Here is a 12,897-nt window from a genome sequence, read left to right on the forward strand (position 1 = left end):
CAACTTCGATGCTAGTGGTGCTATCCAGGCTAACTGAAGGATTGGCAGCAGGAGAGGATGGGTCAATGGCCATAATTTTCGTTTTAGTCCAGTTTATCTGCAGTCCTACTTTTGCAGCCTCTTCTCATAGGATTTGAAGCGCTTCCAGCAACTGCTCCATGGAGTCCACCAGAATGGCCAAGTCAATGGCAAAATCAGCATATGTAATGACACGATCTCCAAACTTGAGTCCAAAGCTGAGACGTGAAGTAGTCCTTGTCATAACGTAGTCTATGATGACATTGAAGAGCTCTGGGGCAACTGCACATCCTTGGCGCACTCCTGTCGTGATTTGGAAGAACGGGCTGCAGCGGCCGTTCACTTGAACACAGCTCTCCGTCCCATGGTGTAGAGCTTTGAAGAGTCTGCAGTATTTCTCAGGGAGGCCTGTCAATTCTAGAATCCGCCAAAGAGCTTCTCGGTCCACTGAGTCGAACGCAGCACGGAAGTCGACGAAGGTAAAAAAAGCTTTTTGTCGGAACTCCGTGGCTTTTTCTATGATTTGACGGATCGTAAAAATCTGCTCGATGGTTGAATGGTGGCCCGACATGAAACCAGCTTGCTCCGGTCGCCGGATTTTACGAATGATATTTCGACATCGATCTAGCAGGACCATTGAGAAAAGTTTTCCTGGGACAGACAGTAGGGTTATTCCACGGTAGTTCAAGCAGTCGCTTCTAGAACCTTTACGTGTAAAGAGGGAGGCTTTAATTAGACTGGGATAGTAAGCGTGCACAGCAGTGTCGGCTTCATTTGGCTTGGTCCTGTGCTGAGTTTTTCATAGTAACAGGTATTGTTCATTCTAGATTTCATGCAAATTGACTTTCCAAAACCCATAATATGAGAGCTTGGTAACTTTTGAAAGAGATGGTTTAGTGGAAATGAGTTTCTGAAAAGCATGGAGATGGTTTAAACCTTTTAGTGTTTACTTGACTTTCCACAGCTAACAGGGAGAATATTGTTGTGAAGCAGCTTGTGTGTAAGACTTGTGCCACCATATATGTGTCTGTGGTAAAGAAATGAAATATGTGATCTTATTTTTTTTTGTATGCTTTCTTGAAGACCTCTCACTAAGTTAGTATGTTCAGCCATATCTGTAATTTTCCTTTCCACCTTATACCATGAAAAGAGATGTGGCATTAAACTTGAGTCTGTACCAGTGTTTTCAATCTATGTTTCATTGCCCTTCAGCCAGGAAGTGGAGGGGGGCAGGTGGTTCAATTGAGAGGGTGTGGTCAAATCAACTCCAAACACTATTTCTGTTTGTAGGTATGATATGGGCTGAAATAGGTATGATATAGACTGGGTTATTACAATATTAATCAAGTAAATAGGTTTATTTAATTCTCAACGTCTATCTACCCTGGAGCATCAACTAAATTAATAGTAAAACTTAGCTCTAGTGTTACATTTTGCTATTAGCTAGACAAATCAAGGCTGGCAAAATCCCGTGTTTCTGCTGAATCCAAAAATCTGTTGTTTTCTTTTACCATGTTAAGCAAAAGAAAAGGATGATATTGACAAAATTTCAAGCCATAATTAATAACTAAGAAGTGTCTGAATCATGTCATAAGCCTTATGGACTGAAAAACAGCATTTGATCCTGCTATTAGAATTTTTTGTTGTTGAAGGTCCTGTTCTCATATGGTAGCCTTTTTCAGAGAAGTACCCCATGTTGAAGGTTGTAGTCACATATACAAGTAATGTTTGTTGTGGGTTTGGAGTATAGTCAGGACTTGAGAAGCATTGTATTTTTTCCCTATTTATATTGATTTTTTTTGGTGATCTATGTCCTAACGGACAGATATGTAATACCTATGTATTATGGAAATGACTAGAAATTATAAAGCTATGTTAGCCCTTGTATTCTCTTATAAAGCTATGTTAGCCCTTGTATTCTCTTATAAAGCTATGTTAGCCCTTGTATTCTCTTATAAAGCTATGTTAGCCCTTGTATTCTCTTATAAAGCTATGTTAGCCTTTTCTGTTAGTATCCTCATCCTCATTAAAGAATGCTTAGATTTTGGTGTAATTTATGTTCTCTTTGGTAATTGAAGAGTTATTTCTAAGTATACAACCCCAATGCCTTTTTTCAGCGTTAATTATCTTTTCTCAGAATTACAAGTCAACTAAAATGGTTTGTATAGTAAAGGTGGACGCTGTTGTGAGCCTTACTTTGGACCAATTCTAGAGTAGAACCATCACCCTCTTGGGGTTCAGCTATGGAGAAGAGTCCAAACCCATATCTTATAGATTGCATAAGTATATGCATAAATAACAGCTAAAGGCTCCATGGCCTGTAGCAAAGGAGACTATTTCTCCTCCCTAACAAGCCAAAGCAAGGGCGGATCCAGGATTTTTTTAGGGGGGGGCAAAATAGGTTGATCCGATAAACTTGCGTTAGGAGCAAGTTTAATTAACGCAAAATTGCGTTAATTAAGCAAATTACACGACTTTAGCCCATGTTTGGGGGGGAAGCGCCCCTCGCCCCTCCCCTGGATCCGCCACCGAGCCAAAGTGAAGCAAAAGACAAGTTGTGGTTCTCCAGCAGTAGTCAGATATAGCTAACATAAAAGGCAATGTATATTTTCTGATGTAGAATTTAGTAGAAGCAACTCTTATTAAGGCTTAACACCAAATGTGAAAATGTAATTTCACCCTTTGTTTAGGAGCCCTCATTTTATCCCTCAAGACCACTCCCTCAGCAATTATTATATGAAAGAGTTGCTAGTATTTTACGAAGTTTGGGAGGAGGGAGCTTGAAACATGGGTCCCTCTAATTATACAGACAAAATAATCCCAATACAAACTGCTGTGGGAATTGTATTTTTTTTTTCTAAAAAATATTTAAAATCATATCTCATGTTTTAGAACTTCCACAATGTAATTTTAGTCCCATTTTTCCAATTTTATTTTCAATAACACTGGAATATGAACTTTGGTTGAAATGAAACACCATGTGGAATATATTCTTACTGTCTTTTGGTTTAGGAGAGTCATCTGCTCTTCTAAGAGCATTCTTTGTTTGATTCCTGGAAAATGAAGAGTCAGAAAAGTTTTTATTTCTGTATTTGTGTAGGGAGAGGGGGGGGGAATCTAGATCTCTATAATTGTGCTTACCAAGATATTTGCATGATCTAGACTTCAACAAGATATAAGGTCTCCTTTTTCCTCCCCATGTATAAAAATGCGAATAACAAGGATATTTTTTTAATTCCCGGGAATGTCCGCTTACAATTCATCAGTTTGTAATCGTTTTTTGAGAGTTATTCTAGGAACCTGTTTGAGAGAGAATCCTATCAAATAATGAGCGTCAGAAACTGAGAATTACGGATTTTTCCAAGAATAGTAGTCTGGGATTAATCAGGGTAACATTCTTGATTCCTGAGATGATATTACAATATATTGATGTTTTACAAAAATGAAATATTATAGTAAATTTACATGTTTTGTGCAAATGAACTTAATGCTCCACAGTTTTCATCTAATATTCAAAAATTCGCCCCTCTACACTAACACCTTAAAAAAGAAAATTATTCAAGTATGATAACTGCTATGATTATATGTATGGATATCTATTTTTTATTTACAGTTTCAATTTTCCTATCAGCCCTCATTTTTTATCTCTAATTAATTTCACATTAAGCTATACTAGTTAACTCTTAAAAAACAACCACAGATGAATAATTGGAGAAAGCTTGTTCACAGAAATTGATTCCAAACGGAATGGCGCAAATTCATCAAAACAGTACTAACGGGATTTTTTTTTAATGTTACTATTTATCCAGGGGTAATCCTCCTTTTCCCCTCTGTGCGATTTTTGTTCTCGCTATCTATACCTATTCGATTGAACCTTTTGCTCAGCAGGAATAGTCTCTTAGTGGTAATCATCTTGTCTGTTTCCTCATTCAAAGAATGAAATTTAATTTCAGTCAAGACTTACTCTACTATGTATAGGGTTTTGCGGTTCTTGAGCTATATAAAATTTACAGATTGAGAGAATTGGCTACCATATACATTTGACTATATGAATCGACACGTAAACGTTAACATTCTAAAGGAAATAGTAATTTTTATTAAAGTTCTTCATTGTGATCGTAATTCCTTGATTTCTTTGGCAAAGGTACGATATCTGCGCGATATAGTTCCCGATTTCCAACTGTTCCAGAAAATGAGTTTCCCAGTTTCTTTAGCATTTTCTAGTTAGAACGTTTTCTCAATTGGATTCATACTGTTTTTGATTTTAGTTCATGTGGTAAAAAGAAATTGAACGGAGCCTTTTTATTCTCACGAATCTGGCTAATTTCTAGATTTTGTTCGTATCATCCTGTTGCAAATTGATAAAATTTAAATGGGTTAGAAACTGGAATCGGAGTATGTGGTACATCTCAGTTCGACAGAAATAATGTCCAAGTGACGTAACCTGCAAAAAAAAGAAAGTACTGCAGTCTTATTGTTATATTTGCAAAGTCTTATCTCGTTGTTATAATAATGGACTTTCACTTAAGTAGAAATGTCGGGACATGGTCACCATAAACGCGATTTGATTGGTTGGCCAAAAAAATACCCCTGGTAATATCGGTCAGCAGAAAATGAGAACAGGGACGTTCTTTCACCCTTTCATTTGTGCTTATACTTGATTTTGTATAAGCGACTATCGTTGCACTAAAGTTTTAAGGTATAGAAACCCAGGGAGTTTCTTAAGAGGCTAGTCTCCACTAGGTGAACAGACCAAAGAGTATAGTTAACTAAGAGTGGAAACTGGTGCTAGTGTAGACGAAAAATCTCCATCGCCATCTAGCATTTGGCGTTTTTTGGCCTTTTTTTAGTGTAATATGGAAAAATTAGTGTAATTGGGAAAATTAATGCAATAAAAAGTGTCTGATCTTGGTTTTTGAAAAAAAAAACACAATTACAATAGAGCTTGGTTAAATGCAACTTTTGAAGCACTAAAAAAAGGTCTTAGGGAGTCCTAAATTTGTATTTTTTGGCCTTTAGGAATGGCAACTTCGATATTGTTTTAATCATGATCATTGATTGCATGTGCTGTTCGATACTCTTAAGTTTGGATTCGAAGCTAATGTGCTTGTTACAGGTAGGCTGCCGCCAGAACCAGTGTTTCCAAAATCCTCAAGTTTTCCGAAGTTTTCCCGGAACCTCGGAAAATCCCCCCAAGGATTAATGTCCACAAGTACCAGAACATTAACATGAAAGAAAAATCGTTAATTTTAGTAAATACATTTCAGAAAAAAAATTAGCTGTAATTTTCGAGGAGATTTTAGAGAACCCCGAATTCTCCCGAGAGAAAATCAAGTTCTCCGAAATCTCCCCGAAGATTAACATTCATAAATGCAAGAACGTTAACACGAAAGAAAATTTTTGTCAATTTGGAGGAGATTTGGAGAACCCCAGATTTTTCCGGAATTAAAATCGAGTTTTCCGAAATCTTCCCGAAGATAAAGGTCGATAAATTCGAAAACTTTAACACGAAACAAAAATCATTGATTTCGGTCAATGTCACTTTCGGAGATTCGGAAGAATCCGAATTTTTTCGAAAGAAAATTAAGTTCTCCGAACCTTCTCCGAAGATTAACGTCCATAATCACGACAGCGTTAATGCGAAGAAAAATTTATTAATTTTAGAAGAGGTTTTGGAGAACCCAATTTTCATTCCGGAACTTCCCCCAAAAATGGGAGATAGTGGAAACACTGATCAGCAAGATAGCTTTTTCTTAATAAAGTGCAAAGTTTTCAACTGTTTCCGGTAGGGTTTTGGGGTTCAGAGAAAATTTTGCTTTGGAACGTTTGAAAATTACACGATATTTTTTATACAGAAATTGTAAGCTCAGAATTCACAGTGGCTGTACTTCACAATGGTATATACTTACTCTTGCTGAGTATTATCTAATTATCTGTGTAAAGTCATAACCATATTTTAAGTATTTTCAACCTTGTTACCCTTATTGTCAACAATTTATTCTCTCAAATCCTTTACAATCTGAAGTTGCTAAGCATTGTCTTTGTTTTCTGTAAAATAATCTGGCGAAGGACTTCGGTTCTTATAGGAAAATAACGGGAAATCCCCTGAGAAAAATTTTATGCTCCCATTTGCGAACTTTGGAAGATTCATCCCTTTTGAGTTAAAACAAATTCTGCAGATTTCTGAACGCGAAGCTTGGAAGATTTTTCTAGATAAATGAAAATGGGAACTGTTTCTACTCTCAAATCGTATAGAAGAAATTCTTTTTTTTACTGAACAATTTGAGTTCAGTTATGTTTCGAATTAACTCTTCACCTCTATAATGTGCCTGTTATTCCTACTTAATATATAAGTACGAAAGTGTATATTAAGCACAGTATGCTTATATTAAATACAAATTCTACAAATATATTAAGTAACACACACACACACATATATATATATATATATATATATATATATATATATATATATATATATATATATATATATATATATATATATATATATATATATATATATATATATATATATATATATATATATATATATATATATCATAAATGATTTATATATGAAGTAGTATATAAATATATTGAGTCGAAATTATAATTAAGTACAATAAGAAAAACGTTGGACACAAAAAAAAAATACAAAAATTCACCACCAGTGAAAACAAGGACAAATTGTAAAAAAAAAACAAAAAACGACGTAGATCTCCGCTATGTCGTCCTTGGTGTAAAAATAATAAAACTTAAGCTGTCCACGAAACAAACTTTTATTTAGATTTTTTTTTTATCATTTCGTTTCGAGGATTGCATTATACATTTTTGTTCTTTTCGTATTGAGGACGGCCCAGCTGAGGTCTCGGCCAAAATATTTTCGGCTTTTTATCTCTTCTTTTACTGTCTGTGAATTTTCTTCTTTTTTGTTGTTGTCGTATTTTTTCTCTTATTCTCATGCTTATCCAGTGTTGTCTCAGAACTTATTTGCGAAAAGGAAGTCACTCCAAAAACGTAGTGGTTGAGGTGTTGGCTCCCTAAGTCAATGGCTAAAATTGAATGCTAATCTATATTAAATAAAAAAAACGAGTTTTTTAAACTGAAAGTAAGGAGCGACATTAAAACTTAAAACGAACAGAAATTATTCCGTATATGAAAGGGACTCTCCCCTCCTCAACGCCTCGCTCTTTACGCTAAAGTTTTTTATTGTTTTAAAAAACAAAGTTGTGAGACAGAATCAAACTTTAGCGTAAAGTGCGAGGCGTTGAGGAGGGGACAGTCCCTTACATATACGGAATAATTTCTGTTCGTTTTAAGTTTTAATGTCGCTCCTTACTTTCAGTTTAAAAAATTTGTTTTTTTTATTTAATTTTTGAATGTTTTTGAATAAATACAGGTTTTGATCTTGGCTCACCATACATGAATAATTAAAACAAAATTTTTATATTAATTTACTTTTATTTAGTTAAATGGCTTTCTCGAAACTTGTTTAATTTTATTTACGAACGTTTTTATTAGTAATAAATATACGTAACTTACGAATTAACTTACGTAACGAACTTTTATATTCATATATTTTTAATACGTTTATTATGAGGTTTGCCCCCTAGTCAATACCTTGCTCTTTAAGCGAAAGTTCGAATTTTGTTCCAATTCTTTAATTGGAACAAAATTCAGCCAAATTTTCTCAGGCGCCTAACTTTTTATGGTTAGGATTAAACTTGATGAAACTTATATATTTGAAATCAGCATTAAAATTTGATTCTTTTGATGTATCTATTTGTATCAAAATGCCGTTTTCTAGAGTTTCGGTTACCATTGAGCCGGGTCACTCCTTACTTACAGTTCGTTACCACGAACTGTTTGATTAATTGTTTGGTAAGACCAACTTGTAGTGAAAGGGCATGATGCATTTCTGTTAAAGGTTAAGAACAATAAACAACGTCAACTGGATTCGGTACAATGTTGCCAAAGGGAAATAAAATGCCCTCGGAACGGTATTCCAATTGCTCCGGTTTCTTGGCTGATCTACAGATATTAATCATAATCTAGTTCGTGAATGCCTGAAAAAACTACATTGCGCTTCAGCCATGCCTTGACCTCGATGTGCTCGGGATATAACAAAAAGTGAACTCGATTGATTCTGATCCCTCCGATTTCTATTTCTATTCTTGAAAAAAATGCTTGTCAGGGCTGTATCCAAGGCTTTTTTCGGGTGTGTGGGGGGGGGGGTCCAAAATAACTTAAAAAGGCATCAAAATTTGTTTATATTCATTTTGTTGCCTTTTAACGAGTCGGATAAACATTTGGGGGAGGGTTAAAACCCCCTAACTCCCCCCCCCTGGATACGGCCTTGGCTTTTGTAATCCGCAGCAGTATCTGTGGGACGTATGCAGAAGAACCTCAGGGCCTCCCCCTTTTTTAATTGTTGAATTTCTGGGCACTTTATTCAAATTATCAAATATATATTTTTTTACCATTCCCTCTCCATTCCCCGAAAAAATTTCTTGCATTTCTTCCGTAGATGACTTCTTTTTTCTAAAGTAATTTTTTGGTTTCATTAGCTATTTTAATTTATTTAAGTTTTACCTCAAAATTGACTTCTTTTTAATTTGTATATTTATCAAACAGTTCGTGGTAACGAACTGTAAGTAAGGAGCGACCCGGCTCAATGGTAACCGAAACTCTAGAAAACGGGTTTTTGGTACCAATAGATACATCAAAAGAATCAGATTTTAATGCTGATTTCAAATATATAATTTTCATCAAGTTTAGTGCTACCCATCAAAAGTTAAGCGCCTGAGAAAATTTGGCTGATTTTCAAAAAAAAGGGGGAAAGACCCCCTAAAAGTTATAGCACCTTAATGAAAATCACACCATCATATTCTGCGTATCAGAGAACCCTACTGTAGAGGTTTCAATCTCCTTTCTACAAAAGTGGAATTTTGCATTTTTTGCCAGAAGAAAGAGCACGGATGCGTTTTTTTTTTTTTTTTTTTTTTTTTTTTTTTTTTTTTCAGGGGTGATCGTATCGACCCAGTGGTCCTAGACTATCGAGGGAGGTCTCATTCTAATGGAAATTAAAAGTTTTAGTACCCTTTTTAAGTGACCAAAAATATGGAGGGCAACTAGGCCCCCTCCCACGCTCATTTTTTCCCCAAAGTCACCCGTTCAAAATTATGAGATAGCCATTTTGTTCAGCATGGTTGAAAATATGATAAATATGTCTTTTAGGATGACTTAATCCCCCGAAGTTCCCAGGGGGAGGGCTAAAAGTTATGAACTTTACCCAATGTTAACATATAGTATTGGTTATTGGGAAGTATACAGAAGTTTTCAGTAGGTTTTTTTTCTGGTAGTGGGGGGGGGTGGGTGGGTCGGGGGTTATGTTAAAGGATATGTCCATGAAGGAAGTTTTCATGGGGGAAGGGAAATTGCCATGAAGGGGGTGCCGGACTTGCCAGCATTATGTATTGGTTATTGGGAAGTATACAGACATTTTCAAGAAGGATTTTTTTCTGGAGGGGGGGGGGCTAGAGAAGGGGGTTAATCTGGAGAATCAGTCCGTGGAGGATGTTTCTTTGGGGTAAGGGACATTTCTATGAAGCGGGCACCGGATTTTTCAACTGAAAGTACGAAAGAATTTTTCAACTGAAGTTTTTTCAACTGAAAGTAAGAAGCAACATTAGAACTTAAAACGAACAGAAATTGTAACTTATGTGAGGGGCGTCTCAACCAATTCAAGACCTTGCTTTTTTCGCGATAATTTTTTCAGTGGTTTAAAAAGAGCGATCTATTCTAATTACACAGCCTGTTTGATTCATGGGTTTGTTAATCAAATTTTTTTATAAATTTTAACGTAAAGAGCGTGGTATTGACTAAGGGGAGAACCCCTTCATATAAGTAATAAAAAAAACAATAAAAAAAACAAGCGATACGGCTCAATAGTAATCGAAACTTCTAAAAACGGAATTTTGATGTCAATAAATGTATCAAAAGAATGTGTTCATAATGCTGATTCTAAATATATAAATTTTATTAAGTTTAGTATTACTCATCAAAGGCTACGAGCCTGAGAAAATTTACCTGATTTTTTAAAGAGGGGGGAAACATCCCCTATAAGTGAAAGAATTTTAATGAGAATCACACCGTCAGATTCAGCGTATCAGAAAACCCTATTGCATAGGTTTCAAGCCCATATCTGCAAAAATCTGCAACTTTGTATTTTTTGCCAGAAGAAAAATATACGAATATAGAAATTAGTTACGTAAGTTAATTTGTAAATTACGTCATAACCAAATTTGGAGACAGCCATTTAGCAAAAGAAGAGTAAAATTTTTATGCAAATTGTGTTTACTTATTCAATGACGGTGAGCCAAAATAAAAGCTGAATTAACTAAAAAATGATCAGAAATGAAATAAAAAAACAATTTTTTTTAAATAAAAGTAAGGAGCGACCTTAAAACTTAAAACGAACAAAAATTATTCCGTATATGAAAGGGGCTGTCCCCTCCTCAACGCCACGCTCTTTAATCCAAATTTTTAATTTGTATCACAAAATTATTTTTTAAAAAAAAAAAAAAATTTATCTTAAATATAGAGGCGTTGAGGAGGGGAAAGCCCCTTTCATATACGGAATAATTTTTGTTCGTTTTAAGTTTTAAGATCGCTCCTTACTTTCAGTTTAAAAAATTTGTTTTTTTTATTAAATTTTCACTAAGATCGAAATGTTGCGTCATTTTAGCGTAACAGGTGTTGAATAAAAGACGAAATTGGCACGACTCTGAAAATTTATATTTGCAACGAAAAAGTCCAATGTAACTTACAGAACCATTTCATGGTAGTTTAATTTTTGCTAAATATCACGGACTTATATTTCAGTCTTGGAAAATGTTCAGTTATCCGCGGGGTAATACTAGTCTTAAAAAATAAAAGTCAAATTAAAAAAAAGTCACCAATACTTTCTGAAGTTGTTAAAAAACATTTAAGATTTATCACTCACTCTCATGTACCCAATTCCCTAAGGATGTTCAATTTGTTTTTAGATTTGAATTGTCCTAAAACGGTCTTTTTTGTTGTTTGGATACCGGGTCCATCTTTTGGATCAATACGGCCCTAATAGATGCCGCTGAAAATAAATGTATCTGCAATTTTGCGTAACTGTGTGCTTCTCATTTAGGGCTTCTCGGGATAATTATCTGGAACATAATGGTTTTGATTTTTGTTACTTTTTAATCGCGGTCATCTTTTGTGGGTTTTTCTTGTTGTAATTCAGTGAATCCTGAAGGCTTATTTTGGTTAGTTGTGATTGATATAATGCTCCGTAATATTCATTTAAGAATATATTGTTTGTTTGCCTTTCTCTCCGAGAAAAAATTTATTTCGGGAATAAATTTCAGTTTTTCTAGGCATAGGAACATGTTCCAAAAAGGCGTCGTGCTTCTCAGTTGATGACTGAAAATTGCAGCTATAAATATTTTGTCTTCTTTAGTTGGGGGGGGGGGTGAATTTCCTTCTAAGGGTTGTCTAATGACCCTTCCTTTTGAAAAGAAATCTTTGGCGAAAAGCATGTTGCATTTTGCATAAGATTTTACCCAAAGAGAGGAAATATATCTGTATGCGTTTATGATTACATATGTTGGAATCTGTTAGGGGGGGGGGAATAAAAACAGGTGAATTATGTGAAAGCTTTTTGGAATTATTTGGATAATATTAATCAATTTTGAAGCAAACTAAGCCCAAGGGCTCTCTTACATGTTTCCGTCATTATAATAATTTCATTTTGTTTATCACTAATATGGTATTTGAGAAAAAAAAATTCTAGCGTATTAAATTTTTGTGTTTTGAGAGGTTCTTTGGATAAAGGCTAACACAAAATTTCTTTCTCGGCCCTATACTATCTCTTTTGGGTGCACACAACTTTGCACCCTGGCCCTCTGTGCACCTTAGCCGTCTCTAATATTTCCAAGACTCCGTCCCGTCTAAAAGTTCATACCTTCAGTCCTATTTTCAGTGCACTTGAAGTAAACCATTTTCCAAGCTATTGCATAAATAGTGTCTACAAAATTAATAAGAATATTTTATAATAAACAAATTAATAAGAATATTTTTTATCCTTTGAAATTTTTCGAATTAAAATTTTGAGGACTGTGAAGAAATCTAAAAAATCGTCTTTCAAAATCCACTATTTTGAATTTTGGACTTCCTTCTTCGAAAAAATGCACTGATATCCACCAAAAAATTCTATTTTATTCTTCTTTAGAACGTAGATATTTTTACGACCATAATCTTTATCTTCTTCTTATAATTTTGCCAACTTTTGGCCTTTTTTCGACTTGTGTCCGCCTCCCGAATTAAATTCCCGTGTAGGTGTGTATGGGCCATTTGGTTTTGTAGCTAACCAAACTTTTCTTTTTTAACAGAAGATGAGGAAGAGCAGTTTTCGATGGATCATGGTCTTCTCTTTATTATTATGCTTAATATCAAATACCATTTGTTCTTATGTAGTTTTCTTTTATCCCATAGCCTATAATTTTCTTTATATAATTCCACTATAGGGAAATTGAGAAAAAAAATTCTGACTCCCCTCTCCCCAAGACAGATCCCGGATCTCGCCTTCCCTTCCTAAGGTTTGACCCCGTGTGTATTTTTTAAATTAATTTGTAATTGCTCATTCCTGGGCTATTTTGGGTTAATCGCCACAAATGATGTATTATTCTGTTGCTCCGTTCCTCTCACAACTATTATTTTTTGGCGAAAAGATAAATGCCATCTTTATATCTTATAGTTTTCTATCAAATCCAGACAGTAAAAAGAAGGAGCAAAGGTCATTCGTTTTGAAAATTGGGCACGTTTCAACTTTATCGGCATTTTCTT

The 12,897-nt window shown here is 34.8% G+C and overlaps 1 protein-coding gene across 4 annotated transcripts in view; it reads left to right on the plus strand.

Annotated features, from left to right (window-relative positions):
* The first annotated feature begins 4,260 nt into the window (after positions 1–4,260).
* The window catches only part of LOC148945921 (uncharacterized), a 79,816-nt gene continuing 71,179 nt past the window's right edge, over positions 4,261–12,897 (plus strand). For all 4 annotated transcript variants that reach the window (XR_016142510.1, XR_016142508.1, XR_016142509.1 and 1 more), the window contains exon 1: positions 4,261–4,294. The gene's annotated coding sequence lies outside the window, so the exon portion shown is untranslated. The remainder of the gene's footprint in view (positions 4,295–12,897) is intronic.

The sequence above is a fragment of the Artemia sp. Qi Xiang Cuo genome, chromosome 12, assembly GCF_049724085.1.
Source record: "Artemia sp. Qi Xiang Cuo chromosome 12, ASM4972408v1, whole genome shotgun sequence".
Classification (NCBI taxonomy): domain Eukaryota; kingdom Metazoa; phylum Arthropoda; class Branchiopoda; order Anostraca; family Artemiidae; genus Artemia; species Artemia sp. Qi Xiang Cuo.